Source organism: Hesperophylax consimilis, unplaced genomic scaffold (genome assembly GCF_061612785.1).
Source record: "Hesperophylax consimilis isolate HC1 unplaced genomic scaffold, BYU_Hcon_1.0 scaffold_68, whole genome shotgun sequence".
Taxonomy (NCBI): domain Eukaryota; kingdom Metazoa; phylum Arthropoda; class Insecta; order Trichoptera; family Limnephilidae; genus Hesperophylax; species Hesperophylax consimilis.
In genome coordinates, this window is record NW_028301297.1 from 4189 (window position 1) to 28676 (window position 24488).

At 34.6% G+C, this 24488-nt stretch overlaps 4 non-coding genes across 4 annotated transcripts; all 4 read right to left on the reverse strand.

Annotated features, from left to right (window-relative positions):
* Positions 1-21833: 21833 nt before the first annotated feature.
* On the reverse strand, positions 21834-21952 carry LOC149408788 (5S ribosomal RNA). Its single transcript, XR_016305385.1, has one exon. It is a non-coding gene; the product is annotated as a 5S ribosomal RNA (ribosomal RNA).
* Positions 21953-23055: 1103 nt separating this feature from the next.
* LOC149408789 (5S ribosomal RNA) lies at positions 23056-23174 on the reverse strand. Its single transcript, XR_016305386.1, has one exon. It is a non-coding gene; the product is annotated as a 5S ribosomal RNA (ribosomal RNA).
* A 322-nt stretch (positions 23175-23496) lies between these two features.
* LOC149408790 (5S ribosomal RNA) lies at positions 23497-23615 on the reverse strand. The gene has a single exon (XR_016305383.1). It is a non-coding gene; the product is annotated as a 5S ribosomal RNA (ribosomal RNA).
* A 518-nt stretch (positions 23616-24133) lies between these two features.
* LOC149408791 (5S ribosomal RNA) lies at positions 24134-24252 on the reverse strand. The gene has a single exon (XR_016305384.1). It is a non-coding gene; the product is annotated as a 5S ribosomal RNA (ribosomal RNA).
* Between the last annotated feature and the right edge of the window lie 236 nt (positions 24253-24488).

Genomic DNA, 24488 nt, shown 5'->3' on the forward strand with positions numbered 1-24488 from the left:
AAAATCACGATTTTTCTAAGAATCAAACTTTATGGAGATTTTGTGAACAAACTGAATCGTATCATTATTCAAAAATTTCAGCCAGTTTGGTACCATATAGCCTAAAAAAACAGCTTCCAAATTTCGAACCTAAGTCTGAAATGAGAGTCCAAAAAAATCATGATTTTTCTAAAAATCAAACTTGATGGAGATTATGTGGAGGAATTCGATTTGTACCACGAATCTTATCCTTATTCAAAAATTTCTGCCCGTTTGGTCCAATATAGCCTGAAAAAACTGCTTCCCAAGTTCGAACCCAAGTCTGAAATGAACGTCCATAGAAATCATTATTTTTCTCAGAATCAAACTTTATGGAGATTTTGTGACTGATTTCGATTTGGAGCATAATTCTCATCACTTATCCCAAATTTCAGCCCATTTGGTACCATAGAGCCCGAAAAAACTGCTTCCCAAGTTCGAACCCAAGTTTGAAATGAACGTCCAAAAAAATCATGATTTATCTTAGAATATAAATTTATTTAGATTTGGTGACTGAATTCGTTTTGTACCAAAATTCGTAACACTTTTCCAAAATTTCAGCCCATTTGGTACCATAGAGCCTATCAAAACTGCTTCCAAAGTTCGAACCCAAGTCTGAAATAGGCGTCAATAAAAATCATGATTTTTCAAAAAATCAAACTTGATCGAATTTATGTGAAGGAACTCGATTTATACCACGAATCTAATGACTTTTGAAGCAGTTTTCTCAAGCTCTGTGGTACCAAATAGGCTGAAATTTTGGAAAATTGTTACGAATTTTGATTCAAAACGAATGCATTCACAAAATCTCCATAAATTTTGATTCTTAGATAAATCATGATTTTTATGGACGTTTGCCCATGTCATGCCCGAAAAAACTGCTTCCCAAGTTCGAACCCAAGTTTGAAATGAACGTGCATAAAAATCATGATTATTCTAAGAATCAAAATTTATGGAGATTTTGTGACTGATTTTGATTTGGAGCATGATTCTTATCACTGTTCCAAAATTTTCAAATTTCCAAAATTTCAGCCTATTTGGTACCATAGAGCCTGAGAAAACTGCTTCAAAACATCGTACCCAAGTCTGAAATAAGGGGGCAAAAAAAATCATGATTTTTCTAAGAATCAAACTTAATGGAGATTTTGTGGAGGAATTCGATTTGTACCACGAATTTTATCCTTATTCAAAAATTTAAGCCCGTTTGGTTCCATATAGCCTTAAAAAACAGCTTCCAAAGTTCAAACCCAAGTCTGAAATTAGCGTCCATAAAAATCATGATTATTCTTAGAATAGAACTTTATGGAGATTTTGTGACTGATTTCGATTTGGAGTATGATTCTTATCTCTGTTCCAAAATTTCAGCCCATTTGGTAACATAGAGCCTGTAAAAACTGCTTCCAAAGTTCGAACCGAAGTCTGAAATGAACGTCCATAGAAATCATTATTTTTCTCAGAATCAAACTTTATGGAGATTTTGTGACTGATTTCGATTTGGAGCATAATTCTCATCACTTATCCCAAATTTCAGCCCATTTGGTACCATAGAGCCCGAAAAAACTGCTTCCCAAGTTCGAACCCAAGTTTGAAATGAACGTCCAAAAAAATCATGATTTATCTTAGAATATAAATTTATTTAGATTTGGTGACTGAATTCGTTTTGTACCAAAATTCGTAACACTTTTCCAAAATTTTAGCCTATTTGGTACCATAGAGCCTGAGAAAACTGCTTCAAAAGTTCGAACCCAAGTCTGAAATGAGAGTCAAAAAAATCATGATATTTCTAAGAATCAAACTTAATGGAGATTATGTGGAGGAATTCGATTTGTACAACGAATCCTATCCTTATTCAAAAATTTCAGCCCGTTTGGTTCCATATAGCCTGAAAAAACAGATTCCAAAGTTCGAACCCAAGTCTGAAATTAGCGTCCATAAAATTCATTATTATTCTTAGAATCAAACATTATGGAGATTTTGTGACTGATTTCGATTTGGAGTATGATTCTTATCACTGTTCCAAAATTTTCAAATTTCCAAAATTTCAGCCTCTTTGGTATCATAGAGCCTGAGAAAACTGCTTCAAAACATCGAACCCAAGTCTGAAATAAGGGGGCAAAAAAAATCATGATTTTTCTAAGAATCAAACTTAATGTAGATTTTGTGGAGGAATTCGATTTGTACCACGAATTTTATCCTTATTCAAAAATTTAAGCCCGTTTGGTTCCATATAGCCTGAAAAAACAGCTTCCAAAGTTCGAACCCAAGTCTGAAATTAGCGTCCATAAAAATCATGATTATTCTTAGAATAGAACTTTATGTAGATTTTGTGACTGATTTCGATTTGGAGTATGATTCTCATCACTGTTCCAAAATTTCAGCCCATTTGGTACCATAGAGCCTGTGAAAACTGCTTCCAAAGTTCGAACCGAAGTCTGAAATGAGAGTCCAAAAAAATCATGATTTTTCTAAGAATCAAACTTAATGGAGATTTTGTGGAGGAATTCGATTTGTACCACGAATTTTATCCTTATTCAAAAATTTAAGCCCGTTTGGTTCCATATAGCCTGAAAAAACAGCTTCCAAAGTTCGAACCCAAGTCTGAAATAAGCGTCCAATAAAATCATGATTCATCTAAGAATATAAATTTATGTAGATTTTGTGACTGAATTCGTTTTGTACCAAAATTCGAAACACTTTTCCAAAATTTTAGCCTATTTGGTACCATAGAGCCTGAGAAAACTGCTTCAAAAGTTCGAACCCAAGTCTGAAATGAGAGTCAAAAAAATCATGATATTTCTAAGAATCAAACTAAATGGAGATTATGTGGAGGAATTCGATTTGTACAACGAATCCTATACTTATTCAAAAATTTCAGCCCGTTTGGTTCCATATAGCCTGAAAAAACTGCTTCCCAAGTTCGAACCCAAGTTTGAAATGAACGTCCAAAAAAATCATTATTTTTCTCAAAATCAAACTTTATGGAGATTTTGTGACTGATTTCGATTTGGAGCATACTTCTCATCACTGATCCCAAATTTCAGCCAATTTGGTAGCATAGAACCCGAAAAAATTGCTTCCCCAGTTCGAACCAAAATTTGAAATGAACGTCCATAAAAATCATGATTTATCTAAGAATCAAAATTTATGGAGATTTTGCGACTGAATTCGTTTTGTTACAAAATTCGTAACACTTTTCCAAAATTTCAGCCTATTTGGTACCATAAAGCCTGAGAAAACTGCTTCAAAACATCGAACCCAAGTCTGAAATAAGGGGGCAAAAAAAATCATGATTTTTCTAAGAATCAAACTAAATGGAGATTTTGTGACTGATTTGGATTTTGAGCTTTATTCTCATCACTGTTCCCAAATTTCAGCCCATTTGGTACCATAGAGCCTGAGAAAACTGCTCCAAAAGTTCAAACCCAAGTCTGAAATAAGCGTCCATTTAAAAAATGATTTTTCTAAAAATCAAACTTTGTGGAGATTTTGTGGAGGAATTCAATTTGTACCACGAATTTTATCCTTATTCAAAAATTTAAGCCCGTTTGGTTCCATATAGCCTGAAAAAACAGCTTCCAAAGTTCGAACCCAAGTTTGAAATGAACGTCCAATGAAATCATGATTTATCTAAGAATATAAATTTATGTAGATTTTGTGAATGAATTCGCTTTGAACCGAAATTCGTAACACTTTTTCAAAATTTCAGCCCGTTTGGTCCAGAAGAGCCTGAGAAAACTGCTCCAAAAGTTCTAATCCAAGTCTGAAATAAGCGTCCATAAAAATCATGATTTTTCTAAAAATCAAACTTTATGGAGATTATGTGGAGGAAAGCGATTTGTACCACGAATCTTATCACTATTCAAAAATTTTAGCCCGTTCGGTACCATAGAGCCTGAAAAAACAGTTTCCTTTGTTCGAACCCAAGTCTGAAATGAACGTCCATAAAAATCATTATTTTTCTATGAATCAAACTTTATGGAGATTTTGTGACTGATTTCGATTTTGAGCATGATTCTTATCACTGTTCCGATATTTCAGCCCATTTGGTACCATCGAGCCCGAAAAAACAGCTTCCCAAGTTCGAACCCAAGTCTGAAATTAGCGTCCATAAAAATCATTATTTTTCTAAGAATCAAACTTTAAGGAGATTTTCTGACTGATTTCAATTTGGATCATTATTCTTATCACTGTTCCCAAATGTCAGCCCTTTTGGTACCATACAGCCCGAAAAAACTGCTTCCCAAGTTCGAACCCATGTTTGAAATGAACGTCCAATAAAATCATGATTTATCTTAGAATATAAATTTATGTAGATTTTATGACTGAACTCGCTTTGAACCAAAATTCGTAACACTTTTCCAAAATTTCAGCCCGTTTGGTCCCATAGAGCCTGTGAAAACTCATTCCAATGTTCGAACCGAAGTCTGAAATGAACGTCCATAAAAATCATTATTTTTCTCAGAATCAAACTTTATGGAGATTTTGTGACTGATTTCGATTTGGAACATAATTCTCATCACTTTTCCCAAATTTCAGCCCATTTGGTACCATAGGGCCCGAAAAAACTGCTTCCCAAGTTCGAACCCAAGTCTGAAATGAACGTCCATAAAAATCATTATTTTTCTAAGAATCAAACTTTATGGAGATTTTGTGACTGATTTGGATTTTGAGCTTTATTCTCATCACTGCTCCCAATTTCAGCCCATTTGGTCCCATATAACCTGAAAAAAACAGCTTCCAAAGTTCGAACCGAAGTCTGAAATGAACGTCCAGAAAAATAATTATTTTTCTCAGAATCAAACTAAATGGAGATTTTGTGACTGATTTCGTTTTGGAGCATAAATCTATTCACTGATCCCAAATTTCAGCCCATTTGGTACCATAGAGCCCGAAAAAACTGCTTCCCAAATTCGAACCCAAGTTTGAAATGAACGTCCAAAAAAATCATGATTTATCTTAGAATATAAATTTATGTAGATTTGGTGACTGAATTCGTTTTGTACCAAAATTCGTAACACTTTTCCAAAATTTTAGCCTATTTGGTACCATAGAGCCTGAGAAAACTGCTTCAAAACATCGAACCCAAGTCTGAAATAAGGGGGCAAAAAAAATCATGATTTTTCTAAGAATCAAACTAAATGGAGATTTTGTGACTGATTTGGATTTTGAGCTTTATTCTCATCACTGTTCCCAAATTTCAGCCCATTTGGTACCATAGAGCCTGAGAAAACTGCTCCAAAAGTTCAAACCCAAGTCTGAAATAAGCGTTCATTTAAAAAATGATTTTTGTAAAAATCAAACTTTGTGGAGATTTTGTGGAGGAATTCAATTTGTACCACGAATTTTATCCTTATTCAAAAATTTAAGCCCGTTTGGTTCCATATAGCCTGAAAAAACAGCTTCCAAAGTTCAAACCCTAGTTTAAAATGAACGTCCAATAAAATCTTGATTCATCTAAGAATATAAATTTATGTAGATTTTGTGACTGAATTCGCTTTGAACCAAAATTCGTAACACTTTTCCAAAATTTCAGCCCGTTTGGTCCCATAGAGCCTGTGAAAACTCATTCCAAAGTTCGAACCGAATTCTGAAATGAACGTCCATAAAAATCATAATTTTTCTCAGAATCAAACTTTACGGAGATTTTGTGACTGATTTCGATTTGGAGCATAATTCTCATCACTTATCCCAAATTTCAGCCCATTTGGTACCATAGGGCCCGAAAAAACTGCTTCCCAAGTTCGAACCCAAGTTTGAAATGAACGTCCAAAAAAATCATTATTTAAATTAGAATATAAATTTATGTAGATTTGGTGACTGAATTCGTTTTGTACCAAAATTCGTAACACTTTTCCAAAATTTTAGCCTATTTGGTACCATAGAGCCTGAGAAAAGTGCTTCAAAAGTTCGAACCCAACTCTGAAATGTGAGTCCAAAAAAATCATGATTTTTCTAAGAATCAAAATTAATGGAGATTTTGTGGAGGAATTCGTTTTGTACCACGAAGTTTATCCTTATTCAAAAATTTAAGCCCGATTGGTTCCATATAGCCTGAAAAAACAGCTTCCAAAGTTCGAAACAAAGTCTGAAATTAGCGTCCATAAAAATCATGATTTTTCTAAGAATCAAACTTTATGGAGATTTTGTGACTGATTTGGATTTTGAGCTTTATTCTCATCACTGTTCCCAAATTTCAGCCCATTTGGTCCCATATAAAAATCATTATTTTTCTAAGAATCAAACTTTATAGAGATTTTCTGACTGATCTCGATTTGGATCATTATTCTTATCACTGTTCCCAAATTTCAGCCCATTTGGTACCATACAGCCCGAAAAAACTGCTTCCCAAGTTCGAACCCAAGTTTGGAATGAACGTCCAATAAATTCATGATTTATCTAAGAATATAAATTTATGTAGATTTTGTGACTGAATTCGCTTTGAACCAAAATTCGTAACACTTTTCCAAAATTTCAGCCCGTTTGGTCCCATTGAGCCAGTGAAAACTCCTTCCAAAGTTCGAACCGAAGTCTGAAATGAACGTCCATAAAAATCATTATTTTTCTCAGAATCAAACTTTATGGAGATTATGTGACTGATTTCGATTTTGAGCATAATTCTCATCACTTATCCCAAATTTCAGCCCATTTGGTACCATAGGGCCCGAAAAAACTGCTTCCCAAGTTCGAACCCAAGTTTGAAATGAACGTCCAAAAAAATCGTGATTTATCTGAGAATATAAATTTATGTAGATTTGGTGACTGAATTCGTTTTGTACCAAAATTCGTAACACTTTTCCAAAATTTCAGCCCGTTTGGTCCAGAAGAGCCTGAGAAAACTGCTCCAAAAGTTCTAACCCAAGTCTGAAATAAGCGTCCATAAAAATCATGATTTTTCTAAAAATCAAACTTTATGGAGATTATGTGGAGGAAAGCGATTTGTACCACGAATCTTATCACTATTCAAAAAATTTTAGCCCGTTCGGTACCATAGAGCCTGAAAAAACAGTTTCCTTAGTTCGAACCCAAGTCTGAAATGAACGTCCATATAAATCATTATTTTTCTAAGAATCAAACTTTATGGAGATTTTGTGACTGATTTCGATTTTGAGCATGATTCTTATCACTGTTCCGATATTTCAGCCCATTTGGTACCATAGAGCCCGAAAAAACAGCTTCCCAAGTTCGAACCCAAGTCTGAAATTAGCGTCCATAAAAATCATTATTTTTCTAAGAATCAAACTTTATGGAGATTTTCTGACTGATTTCGATTTGGATCATTATTCTTATCACTGTTCCCAAATAACAGCCCTTTTGGTACCATACAGCCCGAAAAAACTGCTTCCCAAGTTCGAACCCAAGTTTGAAATGAACGTCCAATAAAATCATGATTTATCTAAGAATATAAATTTATGTAGATTTTATGACTGAATTCGCTTTGAACCAAAATTCGTAACACTTTTCCAAAATTTTAGCCTATTTTCTACCATAGAGCCTGAGAAAAGTGCTTCAAAAGTTCGAACCCAAGTCTGAAATGAGAGTCCAAAAAAATCATGATTTTTCTAAGAATCAAAATTTATGGAGATTTTGTGACTGATTTCGATTTTGAGCATGATTCTTATCACTGTTCCGATATTTCAGCCCATTTGGTACCATAGAGCCCGAAAAAACAGCTTCCCAAGTTCGAACCCAAGTCTGAAATTAGCGTCCATAAAAATCATGATTATTCTTTGAATCAAACTTTATGGAGATTTTGTGACTGATTTCGATTTGGAGTATGATTCTTATCACTGCTCCAAAATTTCAGCCCATTTGGTACCATAGAGCCTGTGAAAACTGCTTCCAAAGTTCGAACCGAAGTCTGAAATGAACGTCCATAAAAATCGTGATTTTTCTCAAAATCCAACTTTATGGAGATTTTGTCAAGGAATTCGGTTTGTTCCACGAATCGTATCATTATTCAAAAATTTCAGCCAGTTTGGTCCCATATAGCCAGAAAAAACAGCTTCAAAAGTTCGAACCCAAGTCTGAAATGAACGTCCATAAAAATCATGATTTTTCTATGAATCAAAATTTATGGAAATTTTGTGACTGATTTCGATTTTGAGCATGATTCTTATCACTGTTCCGAAATTTCAGCCCATTTGGTACCATAGAGCACGAAAAAACAGTTTCCCAAGTTCGAACCCAAGTCTGAAATGAGCGTCCATAAAAATCATTATTTTTCTAAGAATCAAACTAAGTGAGATTTTCTGACTGATTTCGATTTGGATCATTATTCTCATCACTGTTCCCAAATTTCAGCCCATTTGGTACCATAGAGCCCGAAAAAACGGCTTACTAAAATCGAACCCAAGTCAGAAATTAACGTCCATAAAAATCATTATTTTTCTAAGAATCAAACTTTATGGAGATTTTCTGACTGATTTCGATTTGATTCATTATTCTTATCACTGTTCCCAAATTTCAGCCCATTTGGTACCATACAGCCCGAAAAAACTGCTTCCCAAGTTCGAACCCAAGTTTGAAATGAACGTCCAATAAAATCATGATTTATCTAAGAATATAAATTAATGTAGATTTTGTGACTGAATTCGCTCCGAACCAAAATTCCTAACACTTTTCCAAAATTTCAGCCCGTTTGGTCCCATAGAGCCTGTGAAAACTCCTTCCAAAGTTCGAACCCAAGTCTGAAATGAACGTCCATAAAAATCATGATTTTTCTATGAATCAAAATTTATGGAGATTTTGTGACTGATTTCGATTTTGAGCATGATTCTTATCACTGTTCCGATATTTCAGCCCATTTGGTACCATAGAGCCCGAAAAAACAGCTTCCCAAGTTCGAACCCAAGTCTGAAATTAGCGTCCATAAAAATCATTATTTTTCTAAAAATCAAACTTTATGGAGATTTTCTGACTGATTTCGATTTGGATCATTATTCTCATCACTGTTCCCAAATTTCAGCCCATTTGGTACCATAGGACCCGAAAAAACTGCTTCCCAAGTTCGAACCCAAGTTTGAAATGAACGTCCAAAAAAATCATTATTTATCTTAGAATATAAATTTATGTAGATTTGGTGACTGAATTCGTTTTGTACCAAAATTCGTAACACTTTTCCAAAATTTTAGCCTATTTTCTACCATAGAGCCTGAGAAAATTACTCCAAAAGTTCGAACCCAAATCTGAAATAAGCGTCCATAAAAATCATGATTTTTCTAAAAATCAAACTTTATGGAGATTATGTGTAGGAAATCGATTTGTACCACGAATTTTATCACTATTCAAAAATTTTAGCCCGTTCGGTACCATAGAGCCTGAAAAAACAGTTTCCTAAGTTCGAACCCAAGTCTGAAATGAACGTCCATAAAAATCATTATATTTCTAAGAATCAAACTTTATGGAGATTTTGTGACTGATTTCGATTTTGAGAATGATTCTTATCACTGTTCCGATATTTCAGCTCATTTGGTACCATAGAGCCCGAAAAAACTGCTCCAAAAATTCGAACCCAAGTCTGAAATGAGAGTCCAAAAAAATCATGATTTTTCTAAGAATCAAAGTAAATGGAGATTTTTTGACTCATTTAAATTTTGATCATGATTCTTATCACTGTTCCAAAAATTCAGCCCGTTTGGTCACATAAAGCCTGTGAAAACTGCTTCCAAAGTTCGAACCCAAGTCTGAAATTAGCGTCCATAAAAATCCTAATTTTTCTAAGAATCAAACTTTATGGAGATTTTCTGACTGATTTCGATTTGATTCATTATTCTTATCACTGTTCCCAAATTTCAGCCCATTTGGTACCATACAGCCCGAAAAAACTGCTTCCCAAGTTCGAACCCAAGTTTGAAATGAACGTCCAATAAAATCATGATTTATCTAAGAATATAAATTTATGTAGATTTTGTGACTGAATTCGCTTAGAACCAAAATTCCTAACACTTTTCCAAAATTTCAGCCCGTTTGGTCCCATAGAGCCTGTGAAAACTCCTTCCAAAGTTCGAACCCAAGTCTGAAATGAACGTCCATAAAAATAATTATTTTTCTAAGAATCAAACTTTATGGAGATTTTGTGACTGATTTCGATTTTGAGCATAATTCTCATCACTGATCCCAAATTTCAGCCCATTTGGTACCATAGAGCCCGAAAAAACTGCTTCCCAAGTTCGAACCCACGTTTGAAATGAACGTCCAAAAAAATCACTATTTTTCTCAGAATCAAACTTTATGGAGATTTTGTGACTGATTTCGATTTGGAGCATAATTCTCATCACTGATCCCAAATTTCAGCCAATTTGGTACCATAGAGCCCGAAAAAACTGCTTCCCCAGTTCGAACCAAAATTTGAAATGAACGTCCATAAAAATCATGATTTATCGAAAAATCAAAATTTATGGAGATTTTGCAACTGAATTCGTTTCGTTACAAAATTCGTAACACTTTTTCAAAATTTCAGACTATTTGGTACCATAGAGCCTGAGAAAACTGCTTCAAAACATCGAACCCAAGTCTGAAATAAGGGGGCAAAAAAATCATGATTTTTCTAAGAATCAAACTAAATGGAGATTTTGTGACTGATTTGGATTTTGAGCTTTATTTTCATCACTGTTCCCAAATTTCAGCCCATTTGGTCCCATATAACCAGAAAAAAACAGCTTCCAAAGTTCGAACCGAAGTCTGAAATGAACGTCCAGGAAAATAATTATTTTTCTCAGAATCAAACTAAATGGAGATTTTGTGACTGATTTCGATTTGGAGCATAATTTTCTTCACTGATCCCGAATTTCAGCCCATTTGGTACCATAGAGCCCGAAAAAACGGCTTACTAAAATCGAACACAAGTCAGAAATTAGCGTCCATAAAAATCATTATTTTTCTAAGAATCAAATTTTATGGAGATTTTGCGACTGAATTCGTTTCGTTACAAAATTCGTAACACTTTTCCAAAATTTCAGCCCGTTTGGTCCCATAGAGCCTGTGAAAACTCATTCCAAAGTTCGAACCGAAGTCTGAAATGAACGTCCATAAAAATCATAATTTTTCTCAGAATCAAACTTTACGGAGATTTTGTGACTGATTTCGATTTGGAGCATAATTCTCATCACTTATCCCAAATTTCAGCCCATTTGGTACCATAGGGCCCGAAAAAACTGCTTCCCAAGTTCGAACCCAAGTTTGAAATGAACGTCCAAAAAAATCATTATTTAAATTAGAATATAAATTTATGTAGATTTGGTGACTGAATTCGTTTTGTACCAAAATTCGTAACACTTTTCCAAAATTTTAGCCTATTTGGTACCATAGAGCCTGAGAAAAGTGCTTCAAAAGTTCGAACCCAACTCTGAAATGTGAGTCCAAAAAAATCATGATTTTTCTAAGAATCAAAATTAATGGAGATTTTGTGGAGGAATTCGTTTTGTACCACGAAGTTTATCCTTATTCAAAAATTTAAGCCCGATTGGTTCCATATAGCCTGAAAAAACAGCTTCCAAAGTTCGAAACAAAGTCTGAAATTAGCGTCCATAAAAATCATGATTTTTCTAAGAATCAAACTCTATGGAGATTTTGTGACTGATTTGGATTTTGAGCTTTATTCTCATCACTGTTCCCAAATTTCAGCCCATTTGGTCCCATATAAAAATCATTATTTTTCTAAGAATCAAAATTTATAGAGATTTTCTGACTGATCTCGATTTGGATCATTATTCTTATCACTGTTCCCAAATTTCAGCCAATTTGGTACCATACAGCCCGAAAAAACTGCTTCCCAAGTTCGAACCCAAGTTTGGAATGAACGTCCAATAAATTCATGATTTATCTAAGAATATAAATTTATGTAGATTTTGTGACTGAATTCGCTTTGAACCAAAATTCGTAACACTTTTCCAAAATTTCAGCCCGTTTGGTCCCATAGAGCCTGTGAAAACTCCTTCCAAAGTTCGAACCGAAGTCTGAAATGAACGTCCATAAAAATCATTATTTTTCTCAGAATCAAACTTTATGGAGATTATGTGACTGATTTCGATTTGGAGCATAATTCTCATCACTTATCCCAAATTTCAGCCCATTTGGTACCATAGGGCCCGAAAAAACTGCTTCCCAAGTTCGAACCCAAGTTTGAAATGAACGTCCAAAAAAATCGTGATTTATCTGAGAATATAAATTTATGTAGATTTGGTGACTGAATTCGTTTTGTACCAAAATTCGTAACACTTTTCCAAAATTTCAGCCCGTTTGGTCCAGAAGAGCCTGAGAAAACTGCTCCAAAAGTTCTAACCCAAGTCTGAAATAAGCGTCCATAAAAATCATGATTTTTCTAAAAATCAAACTTTATGGAGATTATGTGGAGGAAAGCGATTTGTACCACGAATCTTATCACTATTCAAAAATTTTAGCCCGTTCGGTACCATAGAGCCTGAAAAAACAGTTTCCTTAGTTCGAACCCAAGTCTGAAATGAACGTCCATATAAATCATTATTTTTCTAAGAATCAAACTTTATGGAGATTTTGTGACTGATTTCGATTTTGAGCATGATTCTTATCACTGTTCCGATATTTCAGCCCATTTGGTACCATAGAGCCCGAAAAAACAGCTTCCCAAGTTCGAACCCAAGTCTGAAATTAGCGTCCATAAAAATCATTATTTTTCTAAGAATCAAACTTTATGGAGATTTTCTGACTGATTTCGATTTGGATCATTATTCTTATCACTGTTCCCAAATAACAGCCCTTTTGGTACCATACAGCCCGAAAAAACTGCTTCCCAAGTTCGAACCCAAGTTTGAAATGAACGTCCAATAAAATCATGATTTATCTAAGAATATAAATTTATGTAGATTTTATGACTGAATTCGCTTTGAACCAAAATTCGTAACACTTTTCCAAAATTTCAGCCCGTTTGGTCCCATAGAGCCTGTGAAAACTCATTCCAAAGTTCGAACCGAAGTCTGAAATGAACGTCCATAAAAATCATAATTTTTCTCAGAATCAAACTTTACGGAGATTTTGTGACTGATTTCGATTTGGAGCATAATTCTCATCACTTATCCCAAATTTCAGCCCATTTGGTACCATAGGACCCGAAAAAACTGCTTCCCAAGTTCGAACCCAAGTTTGAAATGAACGTCCAAAAAAATCATTATTTATCTTAGAATATAAATTTATGTAGATTTGGTGACTGAATTCGTTTTGTACCAAAATTCGTAACACTTTTCCAAAATTTTAGCCTATTTTCTACCATAGAGCCTGAGAAAAGTGCTTCAAAAGTTCGAACCCAAGTCTGAAATGAGAGTCCAAAAAAATCATGATTTTTCTAAGAATCAAACTTATTGGAGATTTTGTGGAGGAATTCGATTTGTACCACGAATTTTATCCTTATTCAAAAATTTAAGCCCCTTTGGTTCCATATAGCCTGAAAAAACATCTTCCAAAGTTCGAACCAATGTCTGAAATTAGCGTCCATAAAAATCATGATTATTTTTTGAATCAAACTTTATGGAGATTTTGTGACTGATTTCGATTTGGAGTATGATTCTTATCACTGCTCCAAAATTTCAGCCCATTTGGTACCATAGAGCCTGTGAAAACTGCTTCCAAAGTTCGAACCGAAGTCTGAAATGAACGTCCATAAAAATCGTGATTTTTCTCAAAATCCAACTTTATGGAGATTTTGTCAAGGAATTCGGTTTGTTCCACGAATCGTATCATTATTCAAAAATTTAAGCCAGTTTGGTCCCATATAGCCAGAAAAAACAGCTTCAAAAGTTCGAACCCAAGTCTGAAATGAACGTCCATAAAAATCATGATTTTTCTATGAATCAAAATTTATGGAAATTTTGTGACTGATTTCGATTTTGAGCATGATTCTTATCACTGTTCCGAAATTTCAGCCCATTTGGTACCATAGAGCACGAAAAAACAGTTTCCCAAGTTCGAACCCAAGTCTGAAATGAGCGTCCATAAAAATCATTATTTTTCTAAGAATCAAACTAAGTGAGATTTTCTGACTGATTTCGATTTGGATCATTATTCTCATCACTGTTCCCAAATTTCAGCCCATTTGGTACCATAGAGCCCGAAAAAACGGCTTACTAAAATCGAACCCAAGTCAGAAATTAGCGTCCATAAAAATCATTATTTTTCTAAGAATCAAACTTTATGGAGATTTTGCGACTGAATTCGTTTCGTTACAAAATTCGTAACACTTTTCCAAAATTTCAGCCCGTTTGGTCCCATAGAGCCTGTGAAAACTCCTTCCAAAGTTCGAACCGAAGTCTGAAATGAACGTCCAAAAAAATCATTATTTTTCTCAAAATCAATTTTTATGGAGATTTCGTGACTGATTTCGATTTGGAGCATAATTCTTATCACTGTTCCTTAATTTCAGCCCATTTGGTACCATAGAGCCTGAGAAAACTGCTCCAAAAGTTCTAACCCAAGTCTGAAATAAGCGTCCATAAAAATCATGATTTTTCTAAAAATCAAACTTTATGGAGATTATGTGGAGGAAAGCGATTTGTACCACGAATCTTATCACTATTCAAAAATTTTAGCCCGTTCGGTACCATAGAGCCTGAAAAAACAGTTTCCTAAGTTCGAACCCAAGTCTGAAATGAACGTCCATAAAAATCATTATTTTTCTAAGAATCAAACTTTATGGAGATTTTGTGACTGATTTCGATTTTGAGCATGATTCTTATCACAGTTCCAAAAATTCAGCCCGTTTGGTACCATAGAGCCTGAGAAAACTGCTCCAAAAGTTTGAACCCAAGTCTGAAATAAGCGTCCATAAAAATCATGATTTTTCTGAAAAATCAAACTTTATGGAGATTATGTGGAGGAAAGCGATTTGTACCACGAATCTTATCACTATTCAAAAATTTTAGCCCGTTCGGTACCATAGGGCCTGAAAAAACAGTTTCCAAAGTTCAAACCCAAGTCTGAAATGACCGTCCATAAAAATCGTGATTTTTCTCAAAATCCAATTTAATGGAGATTTTGTGAAGGAGTTCGATTTATACCACGTTTCCTAACACTTTTCCGAAATTTCAGCCAGTTTGGTACCATAGAACCCGAAAAAACAGCTTCCCAAGTTCGAACCCAAGTCTGAAATTAGCGTCCATAAAAATCATTATTTTTCGAAGAATCAAACTTTATGGAGATTTTGTGACTGATTTGGATTTGGAGTATGATTCTTATCACTGTTCCAAAATTTCAGCCCGTTTGGTCCCATAAAGCCTGTGAAAACTGCTTCCAAAGTTCGAACCCAAGTCTGAAATGAACGTCCATAAAAATCATGATTATTCTTAGAATCAAAATTTATGGAGATTTTGTGACTGATTTCGATTTGGAGTATGATTCTTATCACTGTTCCGAAATTTTAGCCCATTTGGTACCATAGAGCCCGAAAAAACAGCTTCCCAAGTTCGAACCCAAGTCTGAAATTAGCTTCCATAATAATCATTATTTTTCTAAGAATCAAACTTTATGGAGATTTTTTGTAGGAAAGCGATTTGTACCACGAATCTTATCACTATTCAAAAATTTTGGCCCGTTTGGTCCCATATAGCCTGAAAAAACAGCTTCCAAAGTTCGAACCCAAGTCTGAAATGAACTTCCATGAAAATCGTGATTTTTCTCAAAATCCAAAATTATGGAGATTTTTAGAAGGAGTTCGATTTAAACCACGATTCCTAACACTTTTTTGAAATTTCAGCCTTTTCGGTACCATAGAGCCTGAAAAAACAGCTTCCAAAGATCGAACACAAGTCTGAAATGAACGTCCATAAAAATCGTGATTTTTCTCAAAATCCAACTTTATGGAGATTTTGTCAAGGAATTCGGTTTGTTCCACGAATCGTATCATTATTCAAAAATTTCAGCCAGTTTGGTCCCATATAGCCAGAAAAAACAGCTTCAAAAGTTCGAACCCAAGTCTGAAATGAACGTCCATAAAAATCATGATTTTTCTATGAATCAAAATTTATGGAGATTTTGTGACTGATTTCGATTTTGAGCATGATTCTTATCACTGTTCCTAAATTTCAGCCCATTTGGTACCATAGAGCCCGAAAATACTGCTTCCCCAATTCGAACCAAAGTTTGAAATGAACGTCCATTAAAACAATGAAATATCTAAGAATCAAAATTTATGGAGATTTTTTGACTGAATTCGTTACGTACCAAAACTCGTAACACTTTTCCGAAATTTCAGCCTATTTGGTACTATAGAGCCTGAAAAAAACAGCTTCCAACGTTCGAACCCAAGTCGGAAATGAACGTCCATAAAAATCATGATTATTCTTAGAATCAAACTTTATGGGAATTTTGTGACTGATTTCGATTTGGAGTATAATTCTTATCACTGTTCCGAAATTTCAGCCCTTTGGTACCATAGAGCCCGAAAAAACAGCTTCCCAAGTTCGAACCCAAGTCTGAAATTAGCGTCCATAAAAATCATTATTTTTCGAAGAATCAAACTTTATGGAGATTTTAAGACTGATTTCGATTTGGATCATTATTCTCATCACTGTTCCCAAATTTCAGCCCATTTGGTACCATAGAGCCTGAGAAAACTGCTCCAAAAGTTCGAACCCAAATCTGAAATAAGCGTCCATAAAAATCATGATTTTTCTAAGAATCAAAATAAATGGAGATTTTTTGACTTATTTAAATTTTGATCATGATTCTTATCAATGTTCCAAAAATTCAGCCCGTTTGGTCCCATAGAGCCTGTGAAAACTGCTTCCAAAGTTCGAACCCAAGTCTGAAATGAACGTCCATAAAAATCATAATTATTCTTAGAATCAAACTTTATGGAGATTTTGTGACTGATTTCGATTTGGAGTATGATTCTTATCACTGTTCCGAAATTTCAGCCCATTTGGTACCATAGAGCCCGAAAAAACAGCTTCCCAAAATCGAACCCAAGTCTGAAATTAGCGTCCATAAAAATCATTATTTTTCTAAGAATCAAACTTTATGGAGATTTTCTGACTGATTTCGATTTGGATCATTATTTTTTTTTTTTTTTTTTATTGTTGATACATTTTTTTTACAATATTTCATATTTCAATTTAGTAATGTTGGCCTCACTGGGTTGTTTACCCGTGCTGAGGCCCCCATTTTATAATTTAAGAATTAATATTCTCATCACTGTTCCTAAATTTCAGCCCATTTGGTACCATAAAGCCTGAGAAAACTGCTCCAAAAGTTCGAACCCAAGTCTGAAATAAGCGTCCATAAAAATCATTATTTTTCTAAGAATCAAACTTTATGGAGATTTTGTGGAGGAAAGCGATTTGTACCACGAATCTTATCACTATTCAAAAATTTTGGCCCGTTTGGTCCCATATAGCCTGAAAAAACAGCTTCCAAAGTTCGAACCCAAGTCTGAAATGAACTTCCATGAAAATCGTGATTTTTCTCAAAATCCAAAATTATGGAGATTTTTAGAAGGAGTTCGATTTAAACCACGATTCCTAACACTTTTTCCGAAATTTCAGCCTTTTCGGTACCATAGAGCCTGAAAAAACAGCTTCCAAAGATCGAACCCAAGTCTGAAATGAACGTCCATAAAAATCGTGATTTTTCTCAAAATCCAACTTTATGGAGATTTTGTCAAGGAATTCGGTTTGTTCCACGAATCGTATCATTATTCAAAAATTTCAGCCAGTTTGGTCCCATATAGCCAGAAAAAACAGCTTCAAAAGTTCGAACCCAAGTCTGAAATGAACGTCCATAAAAATCATGATTTTTCTATGAATCAAAATTTATGGAGATTTTGTGACTGATTTCGATTTTGAGCATGATTCTTATCACTGTTCCTAAATTTCAGCCCATTTGGTACCATAGAGCCCGAAAATACTGCTTCACCAATTCGAACCAAAGTTTGACATTTCAAACGTCCATTAAAACAATGAAATATCTAAGAATCAAAATTTATGGAGATTTTTTGACTGAATTCGTTACGTACCAAAACTCGAAACACTTTTCCGAAATTTCAGCCTATTTGGTACTATAGAGCCTGAAAAAAACAGCTTCCAACGTTCGAACCCAAGTCGGAAATGAACGTCCATAAAAATCATGATTATTCTTAGAATCAAACTTTATGGGAATTTTGTGACTGATTTCGATTTGGAGTATAATTCTTATCACTGTTCCGAAATTTCAGCCCTTTGGTACCATAGAGCCCGAAAAAACAGCTTCCCAAGTTCGAACCCAAGTCTGAAATTAGCGTCCATAAAAATCATTATTTTTCGAAGAATCAAACTTTATGGAGATTTTAAGACTGATTTCGATTTGGATCAGTATTCTCATCACTGTTCCCAAATTTCAGCCCATTTGGTACCATAGAGCCTGAGAAAACTGCTCCAAAAGTTCGAACCCAAATCTGAAATAAGCGTCCATAAAAATAATGATTTTTCTAAAAATCAAACTTTATGGAGATTATGTGTAGGAAAGCGATTTGTACCACGAATTTTATCACAATTCAAAAATTTTAGCCCGTTCGGTACCATAGAGCCTGAAAAAACAGTTTCCTAAGTTCGAACCCAAGTCTGAAATGAACGTCCATAAAAATCATTATATTTCTAAGAATCAAACTTTATGGAGATTTTGTGACTGATTTCGATTTTGAGAATGATTCTTATCACTGTTCCGATATTTCAGCTCATTTGGTACCATAGAGCCCGAAAAAACTGCTCCAAAAATTCGAACCCAAGTCTGAAATGAGAGTCCAAAAAAATCATGATTTTTCTAAGAATCAAAATAAATGGAGATTTTTTGACTTATTTAAATTTTGATCATGATTCTTATCACTGTTCCAAAAATTCAGCCCGTTTGGTCCCATAGAGCCTGTGAAAACTGCTTCCAAAGTTCGAACCCAAGTCTGAAATGAACGTCCATAAAAATCATAATTATTCTTAGAATCAAACTTTATGGAGATTTTGTGACTGATTTCGATTTGGAGTATGATTCTTATCACTGTTCCGAAATTTCAGCCCATTTGGTACCATAGAGCCCGAAAAAACAGCTTCCCAAAATCGAACCCAAGTCTGAAATTAGCGTCCATAAAAATCATTATTTTTCTAAGAATCAAACTTTATGGAGATTTTCTGACTGATTTCGATTTGGATCATTATTCTCATCACTGTTCCCAAATTTCAGCCCATTTGGTACCATAAAGCCTGAGAAAACTGCTCCAAAAGTTCGAACCCAAGTCTGAAATAAGCGTCCATAAAAATCATGATTTTTCTAAAAATCAAACTTTATGGAGATTTTGTGGAGGAAAGCGATTTGTACCACGAATCTTATCACTATTCAAAAATTTTGGCCCGTTTGGTCCCATATAGCCTGAAAAAACAGCTTCCAAAGTTCGAACCCAAGTCTGAAATGAACGTCCATAAAAATCATGATTTTTCTATGAATAAAAATTTATTGAGATTTTGTGACTGATTTCGATTTTGAGCATGATTCTTATCACTACTCCGAAATTTCAGCCCATTTGGTACCATAGAGCCCGAAAAAACAGTTTCGCAAGTTCGAACCCAAGTCTGAAATGAGCGTCCATAAAAATCATTATTTTTCTAAGAATCAAACTAAGTGAGATTTTCTGACTGATTTCGATTTGGATCATTATTCTCATCACTGTTCCCAAATTTCAGCCCATTTGGTACCATAGAGCCCGAAAAAACAGCTTCCCAAGTTCGAACCCAAGTCTGAAATTAGCGTCCATAAAAATCATTATTTTTCTAAGAATCACACTTAATGGAGATTTTCTGACTGATTTCGATTTGGATCATTATTCTCATCACTGTTCCCAAATTTCAGCGCATTTGGTACCATAGAGCCTGAGAAAACTGCTCCAAAAGTAAGAACCCAAATCTAATATTTCTAAAAATCAAACTTTATGGAGATTATGTGTAGGAAAGCGATTTGTACCACGAATCTTATCACTATTCAAAAATTTTGGCCCGTTTGGTCCCATATAGCCTGAAAAAACATCTTCCAAAGTTCGAACCCAAGTCTGAAATGAACTTCCATAAAAATCGTGATTTTTCTCAAAATCCAAAATTATCGAGATTTTTAGAAGGAGTTCGATTTATACCACGATTCCTTACACTTTTCCGAAATTTCAGCCTATTCGGTACCATAGAGCCTGAAAAAACAGCTTCCAAAGATCGAACCCAAGTCTGAATTGAACGTCCATAAAAATCGTGATTTTTCTCAAAATCCAACTTTATGGAGATTTTGTCAAGGAATTCGGTTTGTTCCACGAATCGTATCATTATTCAAAAATTTCAGCCAGTTTGGTCCCATATAGCCAGAAAAACCAGCTTCAAAAGTTCGAACCCAAGTCTGAAATGAACGTCCATAAAAATCATGATTTTTCTATGAATCAAAATTTATGGAGATTTTGTGACTGATTTCGATTTTTAGCATGATTCTTATCACTGTTCCGAAATTTCAGCCCATTTGGTACTATAGAGCCTGAAAAAAACAGCTTCCAATGTTCGAACCCAAGTCGGAAATGAACGTCCATAAAAATAATGATTATTCTTAGAATCAAACTTTATGGAGATTTTCTGACTGATTTCGATTTCGATCATTATTCTCATCACTGTTCCCAAATTTCAGCCCATTTGTTACCATAGAGCCCGAAAAAACAGCTTCCCAAGTTCGAACCCAAGTCTGAAATTAGCGTCCATAAAAATCATTATTTTTCTAAGAATCAAACTTTATGGAGATTTTCTGACTGATTTCGATTTGGATCATTATTCTCATCACTGTTCCCCAATTTCAGCCCATTTGGTACCATAGAGCCCGAAAAAACAGCTTCCCAAGTTCGAACCCAAGTCTGAAATTAGCGTCCATAAAAATCATTATTGAAGTGAAACTTCTTTAGCCGCGTAATGAATTTTCGGGAACGTAGTAAAACCGAGTCAAGATCGAAACGAAAAAGCGGGTACCCCCACCACCGCTCACCGTTCAGAAAAATGGTGTACAAAATTCGTTGTAATTATTAAACAAGTTAAATAACGTATTTTCGCACAATTTCGCAAGTCCAGTATGGTCTAGTGGCTAGGATACCTGGCTCTCACCCAGGAGGCTCGGGTTCGATTCCCGGTACCGGAAATTATTTTTGGTCAATTTTCTGAGATACTGTTTTATTTAATTTGTGTTTTGATTATTTCAGGTGATATTTTTAAGAATTCATTTTATTAAATACAAGCAGTGACTTGAAAAAAATCATAAAATTGTTAATTTTTCAATATGGACTTTTGGCAGCCGGGATGTATTTATAATTTCACAATTATTTTAGGAATGCGGAAGCACATCATGCAAGATTCCCATTCTTGCGACCCGGGTTCGATTCCCGGGCAGTGCACTCCTTTTTTATGGAGAATCATTATTGAAGTGAAACTTCTTTACGCGCGTCATGCAATTTCGAGGAGTAAAACCAACTCATGACCGAAACGAAAATGCGGGACCGATTAAAGTTCATTTGATGTAGTAAAAGTTTTGAAGTAAAATATAAATGCTTCTTAGCTCATCTCGACAACTGGCGTTGGTGGTGTAATGGTCAGCATAGTTGCTTTCGAAGCAGTTGATCCGAGTTCGATTCTCGGCCATGGAATATTATTTTTTTGTTTTTAAGGAATTTTTTTTTTTTAATGGTTGACCATAATATCAATCCACTAAGTAATATTTTAGGCCTGTAGCATAATTGAAAAGTTAAAGAATGATATAAAATTTTTTATGATGTTAACGATAAAAAAATGAAAAAAAACATAAAATTAAAATAAAAAATGGGCCAACGGCACGCGGTGTTCCCAAGCGGTCACCCATCCAAGTACTGACCGCGCCCAATGTTGCTTAACTTCGGTGATCGGACGAGAACCGGTGTGTTCAAAATGGTATGGTCGTTGGCAAAAGTTAAACAATATTAATTTCTATTCTACCTGCCAATAAATATATGAAAATTAGTATAAAAAAGCCCTAATAATATTGAAAAAATTAGCAAGGTGTGTGCGAGGTTGATAAAAATAATCATTACATACGCGCTTGAAAAAGATCGTAATTACATTAATAAGTTTGTAGGAATTTTTGAAGTGAAACTTCTTTAGCCGCGTAATGAATTTTCGGGAACGTAGTAAAACCGAGTCAAGATCGAAACGAAAAAGCGGGTACCCCCACCACCGCTCACCGTTCAGAAAAATGGTGTACAAAATTCGTTGTAATTATTAAACAAGTTAAATAACGTATTTTCGCACAATTTCGCAAGTCCAGTATGGTCTAGTGGCTAGGATACCTGGCTCTCACCCAGGAGGCTCGGGTTCGATTCCCGGTACCGGAAATTATTTTTGGTCAATTTTCTGAGATACTGTTTTATTTAATTTGTGTTTTGATTATTTCAGGTGATATTTTTAAGAATTCATTTTATTAAATACAAGCAGTGACTTGAAAAAAATCATAAAATTGTTAATTTTTCAATATGGACTTTTGGCAGCCGGGATGTATTTATAATTTCACAATTATTTTAGGAATGCGGAAGCACATCATGCAAGATTCCCATTCTTGCGACCCGGGTTCGATTCCCGGGCAGTGCACTCCTTTTTTATGGAGAATCATTATTGAAGTGAAACTTCTTTACGCGCGTCATGCAATTTCGAGGAGTAAAACCAACTCATGACCGAAACGAAAATGCGGGACCGATTAAAGTTCATTTGATGTAGTAAAAGTTTTGAAGTAAAATATAAATGCTTCTTAGCTCATCTCGACAACTGGCGTTGGTGGTGTAATGGTCAGCATAGTTGCTTTCGAAGCAGTTGATCCGAGTTCGATTCTCGGCCATGGAATATTATTTTTTTGTTTTTAAGGAATTTTTTTTTTTTAATGGTTGACCATAATATCAATCCACTAAGTAATATTTTAGGCCTGTAGCATAATTGAAAAGTTAAAGAATGATATAAAATTTTTTATGATGTTAACGATAAAAAAATGAAAAAAAACATAAAATTAAAATAAAAAATGGGCCAACGGCACGCGGTGTTCCCAAGCGGTCACCCATCCAAGTACTGACCGCGCCCAATGTTGCTTAACTTCGGTGATCGGACGAGAACCGGTGTGTTCAAAATGGTATGGTCGTTGGCAAAAGTTAAACAATATTAATTTCTATTCTACCTGCCAATAAATATATGAAAATTAGTATAAAAAAGCCCTAATAATATTGAAAAAATTAGCAAGGTGTGTGCGAGGTTGATAAAAATAATCATTACATACGCGCTTGAAAAAGATCGTAATTACATTAATAAGTTTGTAGGAATTTTTTTTTTCAATGGTTGACCATAATATCAATCCACTAAGTAATATTTTAGGCCTGTAGCATACTTGAAAAGTTAAAGAATTTTATGATATTATTAATTATAGTAATGATAAAAAAATAAAAAAAACATGAAATTAAAATAAAAAATAGGCCAACGGCACGCGGTGTTCCCAAGCGGTCACCCATCCAAGTACTGACCGCGCCCAATGTTGCTTAACTTCGGTGATCGGACGAGAACCGGTGTGTTCAACATGGTATGGTCGTTGGCAAACGCTAAACAATATTAATTTCTACTCTACCTGCCAATAAATATATGAAAATTAGTATAAAAAAGCCCTAATAATACTGAAAACATTAGCAAGGTGTAAATATTATATACCTAGTTTAACTCACTCTCCTAACTCATCTTCGCTGTCTACAGGCAGAGCGCACGACTGTGGTCGTGAAGAACCGAGGTTCGATCCCCGCTTTAACTAATTTTTTTTTTCTTTTTTTATAACTTTTAATTTTTTTTATCACATGCTACTTATAAATATGTCAATAGACAGAAAAAAAGAGAGAATGAAATGAAAAGAGAGAGAGAGAAGAATACTAGAAGTTTCACTTCTGTCTTGCGTAGGCTTGACACACCCATTTTTTTTTTTTTTCAATGGTTGACCATAATATCAATCCACTAAGTAATATTTTAGGCCTGTAGCATACTTGAAAAGTTAAAGAATTTTATGATATTATTAATTATAGTAATGATAAAAAAATAAAAAAAACATGAAATTAAAATAAAAAATAGGCCAACGGCACGCGGTGTTCCCAAGCGGTCACCCATCCAAGTACTGACCGCGCCCAATGTTGCTTAACTTCGGTGATCGGACGAGAACCGGTGTGTTCAACATGGTATGGTCGTTGGCAAACGCTAAACAATATTAATTTCTACTCTACCTGCCAATAAATATATGAAAATTAGTATAAAAAAGCCCTAATAATACTGAAAACATTAGCAAGGTGTAAATATTATATACCTAGTTTAACTCACTCTCCTAACTCATCTTCGCTGTCTACAGGCAGAGCGCACGACTGTGGTCGTGAAGAACCGAGGTTCGATCCCCGCTTTAACTAATTTTTTTTTTCTTTTTTTATAACTTTT